The sequence below is a fragment of the Poromitra crassiceps genome, assembly GCF_964638095.1.
Source record: "Poromitra crassiceps genome assembly, chromosome: 1".
Classification (NCBI taxonomy): Eukaryota; Metazoa; Chordata; class Actinopteri; order Beryciformes; family Melamphaidae; genus Poromitra; species Poromitra crassiceps.
In genome coordinates, this window is record NC_139623.1 from 66,310,808 (window position 1) to 66,333,454 (window position 22,647).

Below are 22,647 nucleotides of genomic sequence, written 5' to 3' on the forward strand. Positions count from 1 at the left end.
CCCTGTCCCTTTTAAGCGTGGCAGGCTATGCCTTTGGGTTGTCCCTGTCCCATTTATGCATGGCAGGCTATGCCTTATGGACTGTCCCTGTCCCTTTTAAGCGTGGCAGGCTATGGCTTTGGACTGTCCCTTTTAAGTGTGGCAGGCTATGGCTTTGGACTGTCCCTTTTAAGTGGGCTTTGGACTGTCCCTTTTAAGTGTGGCAGGCTATGGCTTTGGACTGTCCCTTTTAAGTGTGGCAGGCTATGGCTTTGGACTGTCCCTTTTAAGTGTGGCAGGCTATGGCTTTGGACTGTCCCCTTTAAGTGTGGCAGGCTATGCCTTTGGACTGTCCCTTTTAAGTGTGGCAGGCTATGGCTTTGTTCTGTCCCTTTTAAGTGTGGCAGGCTATATCTTTGGACTGTCCCTTTTAAGTGTGGCAGGCTATGCCTTTGGACTATCCCTGTCCCTTTTAAGCATGGCAGGCTATGCCTTTTGGCTGTCCCTGCCCCCTTTAAGCATGGCAGGCTATGACTTTGGGCTGTCCCTGTCCCCTTTAAGCATGGCAGGCTATGGCTTTGGACTGTTCTTGTCCCTTTTTAGCATGGCAGGCTATGACTTTGGGCTGTCCCTGTCCTTTTTAAGCATGGCAGGCTATGCCTTTTGGCTGTCCCTGTCCCCTTTAAGCATGGCAGGCTATGCCTTTGGGCTGTCCCTGTCCCCTTTAAGCATGGCAGGCTATGGCTTTGGACTGTTCTTGTCCCTTTTTAGCATGGCAGGCTATGGCTTTGCACTGTGCCTGGCACTTTTAAACATGGCAGGCTATGGCTTTGGACATTCTTGTTCTGTCCAAGCGTGACAGAATATTTATTCTTCCTGGTTATTAGATATGGGAAATGTCGCTACATGAAGAACATTTCCCTTGATCCCACAAAACAAGACAATTGATTTCAGTTCAACGATTTGCCATCGCTTAACAGTTTAATTGGTCTTGACTTCAAAGTTGTATACAGCCTATGTGGTTTAATTGCTCTGTATTATTTTATCACCGGGGAGATACATTGTATATAAATTTGTAGTTTTGGAACCAAGTTGCAAATTAAATGTTCTGTTTGTGCAAATTGGCTAAATAAGATGAGTATCATTATGCTTGCCCAGAAAGATGAAGATTGCCCTAAACATAATAAAATCAATAAAAAAAACATAATCATAAAGAAAAACAAGCTACTATTTGCTTGCTTGAACTAATAGCATCTATCCGCTTCTATGGTAACAATGCCCCTCAAACCAATTACTGTAGTTAACTGACTGTCCATGAGCTCTGTCTTAGCCAATTACTCATATGAAATAGGAATAATGAACATCTCTTCATTGCTTCCCTAGCCAGATTTAGAATTTTGCATCAATTTTGCAACAAATGTATTACGTGCCAACTCAATTCTTAGCGAGGGCCTGTGTGGCCACGCTTGATTAGTTTGTCTGAAACGAGTCAAAGCGCCACTCTAATCCACCTATCTAGGAAGACTTGGCTTTTGTCTCCTTTATGTATATTAATTATTTTTCTCTCCCATTTGCTGCCTTGTCACCTAGTGACTATCAGAGCAAATAATCTCAAATTAATCCCAAGAAAGAGCAGTACATTGAAGAGCTGTAATGGGATTTCTACAGTGGGATGCTCACAGTCATAAATGTGGGTGAACTAATTAAACTAATTGTATTCACAAGTGTGAAATAATTCAATTCTTCCCAATGCATTAACAGGCAGTGCAAAATCCTAATCCTGCCACATTACATGTGCAGAAATATAATGAGCACATTGTTGTATAGTAGCGGGTATGGCTGCAGTACTGGCTGGGTCTGAGGCCTGTCCTCATCACAACATATTAACTGTTGATGCGTGCCAATGTTGGCCAACCATGTAGTGGTTCTGAAGAAGTTGTGGTAACACTTTCTATGAAGGTCATGTCTATAATGCATTATACACATTCATAAGACATTATAATGCATTTATAAGACTATAAAACTCTTTATGAATATAATCATACATACGTAGATGGCAACTGTAATAGAAAAATAAATAAAATGCTTTGTTGATTCATCAATAAATCAGTTGCTCGTTTAAAATGAATATAGGAGGATTTATTCCATGAAAGAGTTCCCTCTGTACAGAGTGTCACACACCATGATTTTCTCTTGGTATTGTGCGCAGATTCAAAACATCTCTGCTCACTTATACAGAACTTCCAGCCCCCACTCGGTGGCTGGTGTAAAATTCCATTAGCTCACAGAAGTTCAACCTTGATCTTCTCATGAGACAAAATACAACCTTGATCTTCTCATAAGACACAATATAATGGTATCTGACCCTAGGAGTGGGGAAGAAAATGCTGAGTCATTCCAAGTGGTTCACTTGAGACGTCTTGGACAGGGAGAACCATATATCATTATTGAACAGAGGCAATAATGATCAACAACCAATCAAATAGCAATCAATCAATCAATTTTCACTCACAATTCCTCCCTTTGATAAAAATCAATCATTATTAGCAATTATTAAAAGGAAAATATTGATAAGAAACCTTGGGCTCTATCTTCCGACAGGCACTATCCCCTAAATAGCGTTTGCACACCTGTTTGCGCGTGCCTTAAGGCAGGGAAGATAGCATTCCGCCTTGCGCCGTCCGCCAGGTGTCAAATGTAACTGTTTAAAAGTGATATCATTGTCTGGTAGACGTGACCTCCCTGATTTCTAAGTTAAAACAGCCCCGAAATATGTTGGGGATGCAATTGTTGGCCGGGATGCGGAAAGGTTCACGGCAGGTGTCGCAAGCGCAAATTAGAGCCGTGCCGAAATCATCTGCGCCGCAAAATGCCTGCGCAAAATGCCTGCGCAAACGGGATTTGGGCGGTCTTACTACCAGAATTATTCACAGGCGTGGCCAGGCAAGGCTGGGCATTACGTCAATCAAAACCAATCAGATTCCCGTCTCGCAATGGTTTGTTTGTGCGAGGCATGCAATATGCTGTAATTATCTCCATGCGTAATAGAGTGTACTCACTCGTGCGAGGACAGAGAGAGCTTATTGGCAGATTGTCTGTGGTGCCAACGAACCTCCGGCTTATGAAGGTAAATAGCCTATGTCCATTGTCTAACAAGTTTTCTCAATTCATTTCCCTCTTTGCGATGTTGATTGCCTCACTGAATTATCTGCTAATACCCAATTTTAGCAGCATAATTTGATGTATTGGCGTGGCAAGGCTATGCGTAATGACATATCCAAAACAAATTCCACTTTCCACTGCGCAAATGCCTCTCTGCGCTGGGAGCGCAACGGTAATCTCTGTGCAGCGCACCCAGCGCAGAGAGGTATTTGCGCGTAAGAGGTCCTTTTCAAAGCTCTTAGCGCAAAGTAATTGCGTGCTGCTGACGATAGCATAATGCTATCACCACATTTTAGTGCTGAAACGCCTGCTTTGGCTTGTGGCAGCCAATGCCCAGTACAGTTATCACAGGCATGCGCTTGTGTCCGCCCCCAATTTGCATTGCGCACGGCGTTAAACGAGCGCAAATGCTAAATTAACGCTTTTGGGAAGATAAAGCCCCTTAGCTTTTTAACAAAAAACAGGAATAGAAAACCTTAACACTTTTATCCTTAACACATTCAGTGCCACAGCGCTTCAGTAAAATTGTCTGGAGCCTGTGCCAGATTCACTTCCATTCAGTTGAAAACAGCTATAGAATTTTTTCTATTATGGCTATATTAACGGGGCTGGACTTTAATGAAAGATTGAACACTCCTGCTTCTTCCAAAGAAGAAATTTTGTTTCTAGACAGTTCCATTATGAAATTACAGCCTCTCAAAAAAGTGCACTTTCATGGGTTTTCTGTCGTTTTTTTTTTCTTTCCAAGTTATAGCCCCTTTTATGAATACCTTTTGCACTCTAATTTCGAGCACAGATCGGGTGGACTCTGGCTGGTGTTTTCTGATGTGGTGGCGTGTGGTGTGGTTTCTGTGCAGCCTGTGTGTGTCACACACCCCTCTCCCCCCCCCCCCCCCCCCTCTCCACCTCTGAGCTGCGGGCTCCTCCCACACGCACAGTTTGCTTTCTCGACTCGTTTTTGCCCCGGACAGATCCCAGCTTTGCTGCGCGCATCATTTCCTTGATGGGCATCAAGGAAATGATGCGCGCTGGCAAACGCGACTGAACGAAAAGGCTTGGCCCGTTCGGCTTCGGATGCTGCCTTTCTAGGAAATCGTGTGGAGATAGATAGAAGCATAAGAGCTCAGTTGTGAGCGCGGATGCAGCCGAGCCCACTCTCGCTGTAGACGGAGCAATATATAGGCTCTGGCAGAAAGCATGCATCGGTTTCCACGGCTTTCTCCGCTGTCTCCTGTACAAAGTAAAGGATCTGAGGTGGGTGGAGCAGCTCCTGTGACGATGTTTAAGGTGGCGCCGTGTGATCCCTTGAAGGGATTCATGCTCACTGGCTGGGTACGACCTTAAACAGCAGAATTATGGAATAATATGAATTATGATTTTAGGACGTCCACAGACGTCCTTGGCACTGAACGTTACTTTTTTTTAGGACGTGCACAGACGTCCTTGGCACTGAATGTGTTAACTCGTAGAAAATGATCATCAAAACATCAAATGATTAGTAAAACAAAATTACTTCATCAATTACAGTAAGTCAGACTCAAACTTTTAACAAAATGTTGTCATCAATTCTTCTTTACCAAAATGAATAATTATTTTGATAACAAACTTTTATCACGGTAAAATGACAACAAGGTTTATGAAGTATTATAAGTGGTGGACATGTTGAGCATTCATAATGCTTTATACCTCTATGCCAAAGTGACAACAGTGTTTGAAAGAATAATAATTGTTTTACACTTTACTTGCAGCCAGCAAATACTGCTCTTTAACATGTCCTCATAGCACTCCTTCGGCGCTCACAGCATCCCAGGTGGGAATTGAACCCAGGACCTTCTAGCAGTGAGGCGATATCTACCGTCACTGCGCCACCGTGCCACCGTGCCCCCTCATTCTGCTGTACACATTGGCCCCTATCTTCCCACTGGCCTTAGGCGCTAAAACTGGCGTTAAACGCAAACGCGCCTTGCGCCTGCCTCGGGAAGATAGCATCATGGTTTTAGGCCCCGAAATGTGCTTTACGCCAAAGAGGCATGGCGCAGTGCCAGAATAGGCCAGAATGGGCGTTTCAGCCTTAAATACCGGCCTAACGCTATCTTCCCCCCTGGCGTTAATTTAGCGCTTAACGCTTTTCGAAACCAGACATTATTCAGTGCGCCGGGGATATTACTGTGCTCTCTCTCACTCCGTCTCTCTTGTGCATCAGACAGGCACAATGACCGATGAAAAAAAAGTTGTTATACCGTAGTTTTGAGCCCCCGTCATTCAGAGGCTGTTGCATCACCCTACCTGTGCAGTGGGGGAGAAGAAAAGGTAGCGAGAGAGAACAAATCATTCTGCCCAAACAAATATTCACTGCGCCGGCTCCCCTACCAAAGCCACACATGTGAAATCTCCTAGCATGCATTGAGGCTAATACATTTCGACAAGAAATAGCAAACAAATCAGCCTAAATAGGCTAAGTGGTAGATATAAATAATATTTATGTTAACACAACATGCAATTCTAGAACATTTCAATGTTGGACAAAATAAAACATAAAAATCAAAACACAACCCTATGTGAAACATAGGTCGCAGTAGTGGAGCGTACACCGGCGCAGAGGGTGCGCCCGCCCCGGGCCCACTCGTCAGTATGCCACCATCAAAAAACAAACAAAAACATTTTGCCAGGCCAGGCCAGGCCAGGCCACCGGCCATCGGCCTGACGTGCCCGATTATGCAGTCCACGCCTGTCTGTGTGTGAGAGAGAGGGAGACAGGGGCAGACAGGGTGCGGTCTGTGACAGCCTGTCGCTGTCCATCTGCGGTGGTGCAAATTAGCACTAATGGGGATAAAAATGGGATACAAAATCTGGGGGGGGTGGGGGGGAATTGTACAGCAGAAAACTTTCCAAAACACCAGACGTACGATAATTATTTGTATGATAATTTACCTCCCAAGAATGATCTTTTTGGCCCTCTGGTACGATAATTCAACACTGCCCAGAATGCATTTCGGCAGTGAAGGAGAAGAGAAAACTCTGCGCAGCCATGTTTTCTCCAAAGGGCAACTATTTAGTTTCTGTTTGTTTGGGCTCTATCTATGGTTAATATGGCACTTTATGAAGTTTTAATAGTTTCAGTAGTCAAACGTAACTAAGTAGAAAATCGGATGGTTACGATGTAACCCAGGTTTTCTGAGGGGGACCTCTCTCCCTCATGAATTCCATTCATGTGAGATTATCTGATCCAGCGCAGCTGTCATGGATTACTCTTTAACACATTGAGTGCCAGCGACGCCAAATGGCGTCAGGAGAAATTTACCGTAGGCTGCCAGCGACGCCAAATGGCGTCAATAACTCCAAATTCATATTTTGACGGGGGGGATGTCGATCTAAGCCTCTTACATCGCCTCTTACAATATGGGAGCTATTGAATGTGTCTAACCTATTTTACAGAACCCTTAGGTGGCGACAGTGCCCTCCCGATTAGACAAAGGCCAGGAGAAAAGAGAGAAGTCATGAGGAAACGGAAATCGCATCGATATGCTTGAAGCATAACGTTAGCTGTGCCTGTGAACAGCAGTCATCTGCTGCCACAATTGAGCCCCATCCGTGTCCGCTGCGATAGTCCATCCATATGATTTAGTTGCCGACACGGCGACACCAGCGTCTTTCTGAAAAGTTACATTATTCTCAGCTGGGAGCCGAGGACACGCTGTAAAAAAGCGGGGGGATGCAGGCAGCGGACTTTTCAGTGCAGATCAAACTCAGAGCAAACCGCAGCAGAGACACGACTCCTCCCACCACGGAGGAGGAGGAGGAGGGGGGTGGGGCACGCAGGGCACTACAGCATACAACCATTGACAGTACACACACACCCAGGCAGCAGCAGGCTCGATGCATAGAGAGCAAACAAGCTAGAATAGGCTATCTGATGCCCACCAGCAGTAAATCAAGACCAGCAAGAAGGTGTAGGGTCTGCGCACGCAGGGGCCAGCGCTGCTGGTTGCAGCTAAAACATATTATTTGGCCAAACAAAATTCCTTTGTTTTCACTCTTTTATTGAAGGAAATTATTTTTGAGGTGTCATTATATCAGAAAATATTTGCTTCAGAGTCAATGATGTGCTTGAAATGTTTAATTTCACAAAAGGCTCATTATCTCAGCTTCTAGAAAAAAATTGCTGTTTTTGGCTAAATCAAGCTATCTTCTCCGGCTCATAACTAAAGAACGGAAAATGGGATCAATAAACTTTTTTTGCAGATGATAGAAGAGAGTCTCCTCGTTCTTTGTGCGTGTTCGGTGTTTACATAGTAATATCGCACAATATTCTGTGGGCCTCGAGAAATCACTGAAAACGCTCTGAAACTCTGGCACTGGGAGCGTCCGTTCTCCAAAAGTGGCTGGCACCCAATGAGTTAAGACACTAACTAGCACCACCTGGGTGCAATTGCGCGTGCACCCTGATTGGCCAGACTCGGCTATATAATCTACTCTCAGGTGCGGCGTGCTTGCTTAATTCTGATTGGAAGCCTCTTTCGGAGCGGCTTCTTGCAGGGAGAGAAGTTTCCCTCAGGAAACCTGGGTTACATCATAACCATCAGTTTCCTATCGGTCGACTTCTCTCCCTCATGAATTCCATTCATGTGAGATTCCTCTGTAAGACACCCTGTGAGGAAACCATGCAGACGTATCTGCTCCTCCGGGAGCCTGAAGTGGCCATTGTGCTCGAATGAGACACACCACCACCAGAGCTACCTCTGTGCACAAACAATAACAAAATATTCCATATGCACACACCCCTGGCCCAGGCACAAGGTGCCACCAGGGCTTAGCGGACCTCGCCAATGCTAAGATGATCTGTAATTGGGTCGAGAGCAAGGTAACAAGGCTTGCTTCACACAGAAGACCTCCCTCGGGACCCTGGTATGTTCTCGTAAGAGTCATGACCCCAGAGTCATTAGTGACTTAGTAATTAGAATGATGAATTAGTAATTACATTACATTACATTACATTACGTCATTTGGCAGACGCTTTTATCCAAAGCGACTTACAATAACACATTTTTGTCAGCAATAGAGCAATCAACTATGGAGTACAGTCTATGACAACTACAACTTCTGAAGGAACAGTGGTACAAGTTTAGGTTAGTGGTACAAGTTTAGGTTAGTGGTACAAGTTTAGGTTAGTATTTTTTTTTTTTTTTTTTTTTTAAGAAAGAGAGAGAGAGAACGAAGTTAGATCAAGAAGGGCCCACATGGAGCCTGAAAAGGTGAGTCTTTAGTCTTTTCCGAAAGATCGGCAGTGATTCAGCCGTCCTGACCGAAGGTGGAAGCTCGTTCCACCATTGAGGTGCCAGGGACGAGAAGAGTCGAGATCGGGATGAGCGACTTTTGAGCCCCCGTAGCGAAGGAGGGGCGAGGCGACCAGCACTGGTGGAGGAGCGAAGGGAGCGCTGAGAGGTTTGGAACCTGACCATAGATTGCAGGTACAGGGGAGCTGTTTGGTGTGCAGCCCTGTAGGCCAGTACCAGTGACTTGAATTTGATGCGGGCCGAGATGGGAAGCCAGTGGAGCTCCTGGAAGAGGGGAGTGACGTGAGAGAATTTGGGTTGGTTGAAAACCAGACGGGCTGCAGCGTTCTGAATGAGCTGAAGCGGTCGGATGTCAGTGGCAGGTAGGCCGGCCAGGAGGACGTTGCAGTAGTCCAGGCGGGAGATGACAAGAGACTGGACCAGGAGTTGAGTCGCTTCTCTTGTGAGAAAGGGACGGATTTTGCGGATGTGCTAGAGAGCGAACCTACAGGAGCGTGCTGTAGCAGCTATGTTGGCTGAGCAAGACAGCTGGTTGTCAAGGATCACCCCAAGGTTCTTAGCTGTTTGTGAGGGAAGTACAGTGGTGTTGTCAATGGAGATGGAGAGATCTGCGAGAGGGCAGTCTTTCCCTGGGAGGAAGAGTAGTCCTGGGGGACACCGGTGGTAAGAGGACAGGATCTGGAGAGGGACCCTCTCCATGAGACCTGGTATGAGCGGTTCGAGAGGTAGGAAGCAAACCAGGAGAGTGGAGAACCTGAAATGCCGAGGTCAGACAGAGTGGAAAGAAGGATTTGGTGGTTGACTGTATCGAAGGCAGCAGACAGGTCAAGGAGGACAAGAACAGAGGAGAGGGATGAGGCCTTAGCAGTGTGAAGGGCCTCTGTGACAGCAAGAAGAGCTGTCTCAGTGGAGTGAGAAGCCTTGAAACCGGACTGCAGAGGGTCCAGGAGGTCATTTTTGGAGAGATAGAGAGAAAGTTGTTCAGACGCTGCTCGTTCGAGGGTTTTGGAAAGGAATGAGAGAAGAGAGACAGGTCTGTAGTTCTGAATAGCAGTAGGGTCAAGGGAGGGTTTCTTAAGCAGAGGCTTGACTCTTGCAGTCTTTAGAGCAGGCGGAACAAGACCAGAGGACAGAGATGAGTTAATGAAGGTAGTGAGGAAGGAAGATATGTCAGGTGAGATGGTTTGGAGGAGAGAGGAAGGGATAGGATCGAGGGGGCAGTAAGTGGCTCGGTTCGAGCTGATGAGTTTAAGCACTTCATCGGGAGAGAAGGAAGGAAATCCAGGGACTAATTCATCACTAAGGAAACTTTGAGGAGGGTGAAAGGCTGCAGTTCCATAGACTGACTGACACGGGACTCAGATCAGGCCTTTAGGGTGGAATGCAGGGCACGGGCCCAGCACCACCCCAGCATCACCCAGCAGTAAGCGGCAACAGTCCTATGCACCGAAGGGCATGGAGCTCACAACTCCTCTTTTTCCTTCTTTGGTCGATACAATGGCATTGGTCCCACCGAGAGCTAGCGCAGCCCATATACCTGCAGATCCCTCTGCGGGCAAATCCAAGCTTGGGAGGCAACACCACCCTGAGCGTGCCGCCAAAAAACATGGGCACCAGCGCGCTGTGGATGCCATCGACCCCAAGAGGCACAGGCACCATCCTCCAAATTAAACTGGGCATACAGAGGTAATTGAGGTAATGATCCGATTGATTATTGTGTATTAAAATCATCACAGGTGTTTTTATGTCCGGGTGCCAGATGCTTAACTCATTGAGTGCCAGCCACTTTTGGAAGACGGACGCTCCCAGTGCCAGCCCTTTCAGAGCGTTTTCAGTGATTTCTCGAGGCCCACAGAATATTGTGTGATATTACTATGTAAACACCGAACACGCCCAAAGAACGATGATACTCTATTGTATCATCAGCAAAAAAAAGTTTATTGATATCATTTTCCGTTCTTTAGTTATCAGCCGGAGAAGATAGGTTGTTTTCACCAAAAACAGACGTTTCAAATTAGAAGCTGAGATAATCAGCCTTTTGTGAAATGAAGCATTTCAAGCACATCACTGACTCTGAAGCTAATATTTTCTGATGTAGTGACACCTCAAAAATAATTTCCATCAATAGAACAGCGAAAACAAAGGAATTTTGTTTGTCAAAATAATATTTTTTAGCTGCAACCAGCAGCGCTGGCCCCTGCGTGCGCAGACCCTACACTTTCTTGCTGGTCTTGATTTACTGCTGGTGGGCATCAGATATTCTAGCTTGCCAATGTGTCCATCGAGCCTGCTGTCTGGGTCTGTCTGGGTTGGTGTTGTATGCTGCCCTGCGTGCCCCCCCCCCCCCCCCCTCAACTGCAAACCCCTCCTCCGTGGGTGTGGCTCTGGTGGCTCTCTGCTGCGTTTGCTCTGCACTGAAAACCCAGATTTTTCACAGTGTTCCACGTGTATTTGTCACCGGCTCCCAGCGCTTCCAACTGAGAATAATAACAACTCCACAACTAATCATGTGGAGGGCTATCGCAGCGGACACAGAGGGGCTCAATTGTGGGAGCAGATTGGCTGCTGCAGGCACAGCTAACGTTATGCTTCATGCATATCGATGCATACCGATGCGGTTTCAACACGGGGCTTCTTCTGCTGTTTTTCCTCACCTTTCTCTAATCTGGAGAGCACTGTCGCCACCTAATGGGTCCGTAAAATAGGTTTTACTTCGTTTCGAACTCAAGCTCTCACTAGTGCCTAGTTCGCTGCGTACGCAGCATTATGGAAGACTGTCATTTTTGCTCCAAAAATTACTTTACATTAAAACCTGACCACGCCCCTTTAGGTGACGTGGTGCCCCCCTGGGGCTGACTGGGCCTCCCACCTCGCCCCCGTGACTACGTCACGGCCAGTCAGCCCAGGGGCCGCCACTCTTCGCTTCTTCCAGCCAGTGTGAGGACGTCGTTTTCTTAAGCTCCGCAGTTAGCTCTAAAGTCAGTGCTCTTCATAGCTTGGACAAATAGACTCGCTCCGGTTCATTTGCCCACCTTCGAGAGGTTCGCGTGGACGAGATAAATCAGGATTCGGGGACCCGTTCCTGTGCTCTTCACCAGCGGCATCGGATCAAGTCATCCAAAGCTAAGAGTATCTTCTTTGCTAACTGTTATATTGACTGCCGCCGTGCAGCGCATTTAACGTTTCCCCGGCTGGGTTAACGTTTGATAGGCTTGAGCGCCGACTCAGTCTGCACTCATAACTTTTAGCTAGGTTGCACACGTGCAGAATAGCTTGTACCGTTAAGCACTAGAACAACAGGCTAATTAGCACAGTTGTCACAGTTAGCTAGCTTGCATCCGTGCGGGTGCTTCTGTTGCTAGGTACTTTAGGCGCCAGCTACTAGCGTTAGAGCGCACACGTTTCTCCGGCTGGAGTAACGTTAAATAGGTAGCTAGCTAGTCGTCTCGTGCAGCTAGCAGCTAGCTTGTAGCACTCCAGCATATTCACCGTTGCAAGCGACTGTAGACAGTCAGCATACACGGTTAACTCCCGCTAATTCTAGACAGTCGGCGGGGTTGTTGGCGGGTTAGCTAAAACTGCTTACTCGCACAATGAGCCGGGCGGCTGACATGAGACAGAGGGAGACAGCCAAGAGCTGTGTTAGCTGTGAGGCTACATTGGCGGTCCAGGACCGCCATAGCCAGTGTGTGTTTTGCCTCGGGCACAACCATGCTAGCGACGCCCTGTTGAAAGCAGATTTCTGCCGGGCAAGCGAAGGCTTTACCCTGGCCGTTTTACGGGAGAGAGCGATGCTCTTTATCCAGGTGGGCCAGCGGCTTAGCCACGCACCTCCCGAGGGAGGCGCGTGCGGTGGGTCTGACCGCTCGGAGGAAGAGGAGTTACCTGAAGAGCAGGGCTCCCCGGTCCTACCCGAACGGCAGATTTTTAACTGGGGGGACGAGCCCATCGACCCTGTGATACAACAGGGGGGGTTTTTCCCCTATGACCCCATCATTCCCCCCCAGGACGCCCCCCAAGAGGAGTTGTCTGGCGGGGAGGAATGGGGCCGCGCTACCGCGGCCACCTCTCTGTTAGGGACCCGTTCGGAGGCTAGCCTCAACGAGCCCTATCAGAAGCAGTTTCTGGGGGTAATGTCTAGGGCTGCAGCTAAGCTTGGCATTGCTCGGGCCGAACCACCTCCGCCCCTCGAATCAGTGCTGCGGGGTTGCTATTACCAGCCACTCCAGGCACCACAGGCACCCCGCCCGAAGCCCCGGCTGCCGGTCTGTATAGACGTGGTTCGCGCGGTGCAGTCAGGATGGGAAAGGCCTCAGGAGGCCAAGCCGCTCTGCGCAGGCATGGCTCCATGGTCGGCCTTAGAGGGGGCGGATAAACTCGCGTTAACCGCGATGCCTCCTCTCGAGGATATCGTGGCCAGACACCTGGCCCCTAACTCCGCGAGGCCTGCTTTGCCCTCTAAAGCGTGCCAACTTACAGCCAAGTTGGCCGAAAAGGCGTACTTGGCGGCGGGGCAGTCCGCCGCCATGACCAACAACCTGGCCATTCTGCAAGGCTACCAGGCGGTGCTCCTGTGGGACATGCAAGGTGACCCTGCCCCCGAGCTGTTTACAGAACTCAGGATGGCCACGGATTACGCCATGCGTATGGTAGACTGCCTGGCGCAGAACAGTGGGAAGGTCATGGCCTTCTCCGTTCTCACCCACCGCCACCTGTGGCTAAATCTTACCCAGCTCCCTGAGCAGGATAAGAGGAGGCTGCTGGGGGCTCAGATCTCCCCGGAGGGCCTGTTCGGCTCTTCCGTGGAGTACATGGCCCAGCGGTTGGAGTCGCGTCAGAGGGACTCGGCGGCGGTCAGCTCCTTCATGCCCAAGCGGGCGAAGGGGGAGGACCGCCGGTTCCAGGTCCAGGCGCGCACGCGGAGTCGTCCTCCGGGGCCTCCGCCGCCGCGGACGGCCCCGCATCAGCGGGTACGAGTCTCACCGGCTAGGGCGCCCCCAGTGGTTGCGCCCCACCTAGCCGCGGTGGGCCCATCATTCGTCCCACGGCAGGTCAGGGGACGCGGCCCCCGCCCCCCAAAACGAGGAGGTGCGCGGGGAGCAGGTAACCAGTCCCGTACTTAGTCACCTCCCTGGGGAAGGGGGGGGGCTATGAGCCCACCGTCGTTGGAGCTCAGCGCTCAACTTTGGTCTGGGACTCAGCAGGGGCCTACCCAACCCAGCTCGCCAGGGCTTGGCTTCAGGGCCAGCCTTCGGCTTGTAGCTTTAGGGACAAGCCCACCGTCCTCGGTGCCCAGCGCCCGAGTCCGGTCGGGAGCTCTCCCTGGATCACTTATCCGCCGTCAGGAGGCCCCCGGGACAAGCCCACCATCGATGGTGCCATGGGCCCATCGTTGGTCGGGAGCTCTCCTGGGGACCGCGCGAGCGGACGAGTCCGCATCCGGCGGTCAAAAGAGAGGCTTGCCTTCTTACTCCCCCCAGCCGGCGAAAGCCGCACGGCTGGGGGGTTTCGCCGGTTCAACACGCTCACAGGGCACGTCAGTAGGCGGAGCCCGCGTAAGAAACCGGCAGGGGGGCTTAGCCTCGTTTGTCCCGCCCCCCCCTTTTTCTTCCCCAACCAAAGCACCGGGTCCCCCGGTGCCCAACAATATACTAAACAGACCATCGTTGCCCGACAGGCTCGAGGCCTGGGAGCGTCTGTGTTCCCCGTCCCCGTGGCTGCTGCGCACCCTTCGGAAGGGTTACGCCATGCAGTTTGCCAGGGCCCCACCCAGGTTCGACGGGACCCACGATACGGTCGTGGACGGGGAGTCCATAGACATACTCCGCAAGGAGGTCATTTTGCTCCTCGCCAAGGGGGCGATCCGCTCGGCCCCCAAGGCAGAGGTGCGCTCGGGGTTCTACCACAGGTACTTCGTCGTGCCCAAAAAGGACGGCTCCATGCATCCAATTCTGGACCTCCGGCACCTCAACAAGACGCTGAGGAAGCTCCCGTTCCGAATGCTCTCTTTTCCCCACCTCTTCAACGCGTTGAGACAGGGGGATTTCTTTACTTCCGTGGACCTGAAAGATGCGTTCTTCCATGTCCACGTGGTCAAGAGACACAGGAAATACCTGAGGTTCTCCTTCCTGGGGAAGGCTTACGAGTTCTGGCCTTTCGGCATGTCATTGAGCCCGCGAACCTTCACGGCTTTCGTGGAGACGGCCTTGGCCCCCCTCCGTGCGAGAGGGGTTCGCATCTTCCTTTACCTCGACGACGCTCTTATTGTGGCCGGCTCGAGGATCGATGCCACGAAACATACCAAGGTGGTGACCGATCACCTACAAACCTTAGGGTTTCTGGTGAACTGGAAAAAGAGCTGCCTCGCCCCAGAACAGACGGCGATCTTCCTGGGGCTCGAGTTGAACTCCCGGGCTATGCGAGCCCGCCTTTCGCGGGAGCGACAGGCGCGCACGGTGCGGACAGCGAGGACATTAAGTCGATGCTCCTCGGTGTCAGTGCTTCAGTGCACAGTCATGTTGGGCCTGATGGCCTCGGCACTGCATGTGCTCCCCCTGGGGAGGCTACACATGCGTCCGTTCCAGATCTGGTTCCTTGCGTTGCGCTTGGATCCAGCCAGGGACCGTCATCGCAGGGTGCCTATGACAGGTCAGGCCCGCCTGGCTTTGGCCATGTGGGCAGACCCCCGTTACCTATCGAGGGGCACTCGATTGGGCCCGGTCCCGCTCAGGCTAGTGATTCGCACCGACGCCTCCCTCTGGGGTTGGGGTGCGGTGTGCGGGTTTCTGTCGGCAAACGGCCGGTGGGAAGCTCAGGAGCATCGCCACATAAACGTCTTGGAGCTGGAGGCGATCCGCCTCGCTCTGCTTCATTTCCAGCGAGTCATACATGGACGCCATGTGCTGATTCGCTCGGACAATATGGCGGCGATCGCCCACCTGAACAAACAGGGCGGTGTGCGGTCGAAGACTTTGAACCGGTTAGCGGCGGAGATTCACCTGTGGGCGTATCCCCGTCTCCTGTCAGTGTCGGCGGTCTATCTGCCGGGACGGCTGAATTACGGCGCCGACCTGCTGTCTCGAGGCTACCCCCGTCACACGGAGTGGTGCCTCCACCCTCAGGTGGTGGAACAGATTTGGGCCAGGTTCGGTCGTGCCCGCGTCGATCTCTTCGCATCGCGGCGCGCGACGCACTGCCCATTGTGGTTCTCGATCCAGGAGGACAGCCCCCCGTTGGGACACGACGCGTTGGCGAACGCGTGGCCACGGGAGGGGCTCTATGCGTTTCCACCGATCCCCCTGATCCGTCAGGTGTTGGACAGGGTGAGGGAACAGCGTCTCCGGCTCGTTCTAGTGGCCCCGTTCTGGCCCAGGCAGACGTGGTTTGCGGACCTGGTCTCCCTGGCGCAGGGCCCGCCGTGGGCATTGCCGGTGCGGGCCGATCTCCTGTCCCAGGCGGAGGGGGAGGTGTTCCACCCCTCCCCAGGCAGGTGGAAGCTAGCAGTCTGGCTCCTGAACGGGACCAGTTGCTAGCACAGGGCTTGCCTGACAATGTGGTGCGCACTATTCAGAGTGCTAGGGCCGCTTCGACCCGCACTCAGTATGCGTACAAGTGGCGGGTTTTTTCGCAATGGTGCACAAGTAAGGGTGTGGATCCAGTGAACTGCAGCGTGCGTCCAGTTCTCTGTTTCCTTCAAAGCTTGCTTGACGCGGGGCAGTCTCCGCAGTCGCTTAAGGTGTACGTAGCCGCGATTTCGGCTTGCCACATGGGGATTGAAGGGACCCCCGTGGGGGTGTGCCCTTTGGTCTCGCGCTTCATGAAGGGGGCGCGTAAACTGCGCCCGCCGTTGCGGTGTGTTTTTCCCAAATGGGACCTGGTTACGGTGCTGGATGGGCTAACGGGTCATCCGTTTGAGCCCTTGGACTCCGCCGATTTAAAGGTTCTGTCCTTAAAGACCGCGCTGCTGCTGGCCTTGTCGTCAGGGAAGAGAGTCGGTGACCTGATTGCCCTCTCGGTACAGCAGGCCTGTATGGTTTTTGGGGACGATGGGCGCAGGGTTACGTTGCGACCTAACCCGGCGTACCAGCCCAAGAATATTAATGCCAGCTATAGGTCTATGGTAATAGACTTGTCGGCATTCTGTCCCCCGCCGTTCAGTTCGGGTGAGGAGAGACGTTTGCACATGCTCTGCCCCGTAAGGGCGCTCTCGGCCTATGTGGCCAGGACGCGTTCATTACGCATTACAGATCAGCTGTTGGTTTGCTTTGGGCAAAGGGTCCAGGGCGGACCCCTTTCCAAGGATCGCTTATCACACTGGATAGTGGAGGCGATCGCGTTGGCATACTCTGCCGTGGGCAAGGTTCCCCCGGAGGGTATCAAGGCGCATTCTACGCGAGGTGTTGCGACATCCTCTGCGTTGTTGCGTGGTGTGTCGGTGGAGGACATGTGTGCCGCGGCCTCATGGTCCTCTCATCACACTTTCGTCAGGTACTACAGTCTCGACGTGTCCGGCTCGCAGTTCGCGCACGCGGTGCTGTCGGTGGCAAGAAAGTAGTATCATTGCCACTCTAATATGTCAGACGGTTAGGCATGAACGTTGCCATATGGCCGTGGTTCACCGGTGCCTTTCGGGTCGCCCTGTGGGGTGCTCCCGGCAGCAAGGTCGGTTGAATGGAGGCACTAGTGAGAGCTTGAGTTCGAAACGAAGTAAAACATTAGGGTTGTCCTACAACCCAGGTTTTACGAGTGAGAACGAGAGCTCTCACTACCCAGCCTTGCTGCGTCGATGCGTCTCTGGGTGCGTCGGATCTCAGCTGGCTGGAAGAAATGAGTGGCGGCCCCTGGGCTGACTGGCCGTGACGTAGTCACGGGGGCGACGTGGGAGGCCCAGTCAGCCCCAGGGGGGCACCACGTCACCTAAAGGGGCGTGGTCAGGTTTTAATGTAAAGTAATTTTTGGAGCAAAAATGACAGTCTTCCATAATGCTGCGTACGCAGCGAACTAGGCACTAGTGAGAGCTCTCGTTCTCACTCGTAAAACCTGGGTTGTAGGACAACCCTAATGTTATACACATTCAACATGCCCCAAATTTTTACAGGAGATGTATCAGGCTTTGATCCACGTCCCACCGTCAAAATACGCAATTGACGACAATCGTCGTCATTGGCACTTTACGTTACTATTTGAATTGACGACGATTGTCGTCATTGGCACTCAATGAGTTAACAAAAACCAGTCTAGATGCAGCTATGTGTGTGTGTGTGTGGGGGGGGGAGACAAAAAAAATCCTAATTGCTACATGAAAGTCACACATGTTCATCCACCTTTATTTAACCATGCAAGTCTGTAAGAACAAATTCTTATCCAGTGTGACAGCCTGGTAACCATATTAATGCAAAGTGGTGTCTAACCTGCATCAGCTCTTTAAAGCTCACAAAGTCATGCTATAGCACATTATTCATGTTATAACACATTATGTGGTGGACACTAGGGGTGTCAAAAATAATCGATTATAAGATGCATCGCGATGCGGACGTGCACGATTCTGCATCGATTCACAAATGTCAAAAATTGATTATTAAATTATTATTATTATTATTATTTATTTTTTTAATAATCAAATAAAATATAATGGAAGTACATGCAGTTGTTTATTTTAATTATGGATCATAATACAATGCAATTCCAAATGCACTTTTATTTTAAAAGTAGCCACACAGTGAGAAAAAAGAAAGTGAGAAAAAATAAATCATGTATTGCGGAAAAAAGTGATGCATCGATTTAAGATGCATCGAGATGCATCGATAATCGTACTCCAATCGAATCGTAGCCCTCTGAATCGTAATCGAATCGAATCGTGAGGCCAGTGAAGATTCACAGCCCTAGTGGACACACCACTTATAAACTTTGTTATAAATTGCCATGAAATTAATGCCATTTGTATGCAATGGGCAAGACCAAGTTGCATAAACCGGGAAATTAAATGAGGCAGAAGGAGTTCTTTGACAGAGTAAATAAAACTTCTATAAAGTGACATAATTAAGAAAGTTCATTTACCTCAGAAAGTCATTAATTGCTGCCCCTTTTTACACATTCGACCTGGACTCTTCGTCCATCACTGTGCTTATAGGCGCGGTAGCATGTAGGCCTATCGAAAAAAAGAAATGTGATAGGAAACAGCTTTAGCGAATTTGTAACCAAACCAGGGATTCCACTAGCATTTTTTCTGGCCGGCCAATTGAGCCGCAACATTCCAGAATTCCGGCCTTATAGAATAATTACCGGCCCAGTCAAAATGTAGCCTATTGAAAAAAGATAGATGTAGCCTGATCATTTCATAAATACATAACACATTATTGTATAATTCTTAGCAAACGAAATCTAAATTTTAAATCATTTTTTTGATTTCCAAATAATTTTCTAACTATTCACTGCAGGTGCGGTCTGCGCAAAGGGAGGAGCTGCATGCACACCCCTCCTTATTTAATTAATTAATTCGGTTCGGGTTTGCAGACTCATTAACTCATTCATGGCCAGTTTAGGACTGCCAATATTTAGCTCAGGCCAAAGATTTTCATAATTGTTGGTCATCTTTCAAGACCCACAGTAAATGATCTATTAGCACCAAAGTGATTTGCAATACCTCAAAATGAAGATGTACGTCTCTGGGTTGACCAGAAAAAAAAGTGAGCTTTTAGCATGTTCTGTACTCTACTTATAGCCATTTATATACACCCTGTTTTCACCAAAAAGGTCTCTCTGAGAAGAGAAATTGGAGAAAAAGGCATTTTTGTAAAGGACACAATCTCAGGCAGAACTCGCTCTCAATTATTTTATTTTGAACTGTATTGACATCAGACATGTAAATACTATTCGATATGACACGAATGACAAAAAAAAATATATATATATATATATACATGAAGTGCTTTTTTTACATTCAACAATACTGCCCTACAAATCATAACCGCAGTAACTACGCCAACACTGAAACTGAGAAAAATGGCTTTAAAGTTGTTTGACTGTCCAGCCAAATGAGATATAGGTTGAAAAGTGGCAATGCGCTTATTAACACGTTCACTGCCAATGACGTATTAATACGTCAAAAATAATCCAACGGTTGACTGCCAATGACGTATTAATACGTCAAAAAAATGAATTTTTTTTTTTGACCGTGGGATGTGCATCTAACCCTTTTACATCTCTTATATAATTATTGGAGCCACCGAACGTTTACAACCCATTCCACCGAGCCACTAAGTGGCGACAGTGCTCTCCTGACTAGAGGAAGGCAAGCAAAAAGCAGCCATTCTCATGAAAATGGATGGGGGAAAACGCTTTCGTTTTCGCGCTGATTGCTGGCGATGCGGGATTGCAAATTTGCATAATAGATTACAGGTGGAACACACTTTGAAACACGCAGCATAAATATGACCAGAATCGCAAAAGCTTCTCTCAACCAAAACTCCAAGAAGCGAGCGAGTCCATCCAGACTTCCTCAAACAGCGGCCGCGCAGACAGGCAGCAGCAGCAGCAAAGCAGTGAGACTGGTGACAAGCTTGTGACGGCCGCTGCAGCCAAGAAGAACGCCCACGGAGGGAGGAGTTGGAAGCAGAGGGGGGTTTCCTGCTGTTATGGAGGAAATTACTGTTCAAAACTATTGTTTAGATGTCTGAAGTCTTACTGATGCCAAAAATGAATGGTTAAAGTGACTGTTCTATCGAATTTCACAAAAAGCCGTTTATCTCTGAATAATTTTTCTGACGCTGAAACCATGCTGTATTCAACTGCTAATGCTTATAACTACTAACTCTACAAACTCACTCTTTTAGACAGAGAAAGCACACATTCTATTAGTTCTTTTGAGATATTGTGTGTTCACAAAATCTTAGAAAAGAATCCTCGGGTCTTGAAAGATGAGCCAGAATCCTCAAAAAACCCCTCTGGCAGAAGCTAACTACAGTAAAAAAAAAACGTCTGGCAGTGAATGTGTTAAATATGTATACGTTAAAGTATTTTTTGGGGGCAAAACAATTATCAATTACTTGACCTATGACCCCAGAAATGCAGATACGGCACTCTGTCTGTGTATTACCTTAAACAAATGTGTAGGTAGTACAAGGGAAAAGCGCAGTAACTACAATTGAATGTGCTTCTCCTGTCTTGTTTTTCATGAGACACTTGTAATCAGTTTTGATTTCGATACCACATCATATATCTGTATTTAATTGTTTTATTGTTTACATGTTTAAAACATTTAAATGGATGCGTAACAGATAAATTCAGGGAATCCTGAAGTCAGTTGATGTAATCTTCACCACTTGTGTTGCTTTTTGGTCATCATTCTGACGCAATTAATTAATGAGCACAGTTGTTTTATTATCTTAATTTAGAACAGGTTTTCTTTACAAATCAGATCAGCTTTTCAGATTGATAATACATACAAGAACATATACACTATATTACATAGCATATTAAAATGATTTTGAATAAAATGAATTACAGACTGCGTCTGAATGCTGATAATTTATGCAGCAATTAAAAAGCTTGTCCTGATGAGCTAGGTAGTGATACCAAACAATTATCAATATACAGCCAGATTAACACTTCCCAGTGGAGAACACAATTCCCTTCTTTATTGGATGATCTCTTATGGATTATTAGCTATAATACAGCATTTACGATTTTAAAGACACTGAAGACTCATTCATTAACAATTTGGACAGCTGTCAGTGCGCTCTCATATTGGGAATTGACTGGATTAACTAAACAGATTGTGCCATTATGATTGATTGATATGTTGGGCTTTGTTATGGAAAGCGCGGGAAAATTGCAGTAACTACAAAATCCAACCAAAAACCAGTCTGAAACGCAGTAACTACACCTCAAAGTGTAGTTACTGCGTTTATCTCTATTTAAGTCCAGCTGAAGCTCTGTGAAAGCAAATCAAACTGCAGTAAGTGTAGTTACTGCAGTTTTGTCTGGGTTTTGGTTGGATTTCGTAGTTACTGCAACTTTTATACTCTGTTTTCTCAAATATAGAGCAAGACTGAACGTAGAAAATTTGTCACATGATAAAACAGATATCTAAAAGTTCAATTTCAATAATAACTCAATTTTGACCAAAATTGTAGTTACTGCGGTTTTGATTATTTGGAGGGCAGAATACAGTTTACTCAGTGTGAGTGAGTGTGAATGTGTGTGTGTGCGCGGGGCCCATGTGTGTCTCTTTACATTACATTACATTTTGTCATTTAGCAGACACTTTTATCCAAAGCGACTTACAATGTCACATTCTGTCAACATTAGTGGAATCAACTGTGGAACATCATCTACACTAGGGATGTCGACGGTTAACCGTTAACCGGTTAACCGCCGACAACGTCATTGGTCGGTTAAGCATGTCGGTCAAACGGTTAATTTGCATATTAACACATTGAGTGCAGGCGCGGCTCCAGTATTGGGCCTGGCGGGCCTAGGCCCACCCACTTTTTCCCCAGGCCCAATCAGATTTTTTTTTTTTTTTTTTTTTTTTTTTTTTAAATATATATATATGTTTTTTTAATTAATTAATTTTTAAAACGAACATTTGAATACAAAATAAACACACAAAAACGTTTCCTGACTCTTTCTAACAATAAAAGAAAAATAAAACTGTTATATTAGACTTCAAGTACTGACGGGAGTAAATCGGACTCTCAGAACTACCCCCAGAGCTATTCAGATAAAAGAGTTGTTGTTGTAATGTACAGTGTAGCTAAAAAAGGTCAAAAAAAGCCCTCAAATCATTAATTTAAATGAGATATTCCTCTAAATATCGCTAAAAATGTAAAAAAAAAGACCTCAATTTTTTTTTTGGCGGCACCCTTCGGGTGCCGCCAAATCGGGTGCCGCCAAGATGGGCCCAGCCTACATTTGTTGAGCCCACCCAAAACTGAAATCCTGGAGCCGCCCCTGATTGAGCGCCAAGGACGTCTCTGGACGTCCTAAAAAAATGTAACGAGGAGTGCCAAGGACGTCTGTGGACGTCCTAAAATCATAATTCATATTATTCCATAATTCTGCTGTTTAAGGTCGTACCTAGCCAGTGAGCATCGGCGCCACCTTAAACATCGACACGGGAGCTGCGCCACCCACCTCAGATCCTTTACTTTGTGCAGGAGACAGCAGGGAAAGACGTGATCAAAGGGGAAACCGATGCATGCTTCAGCCA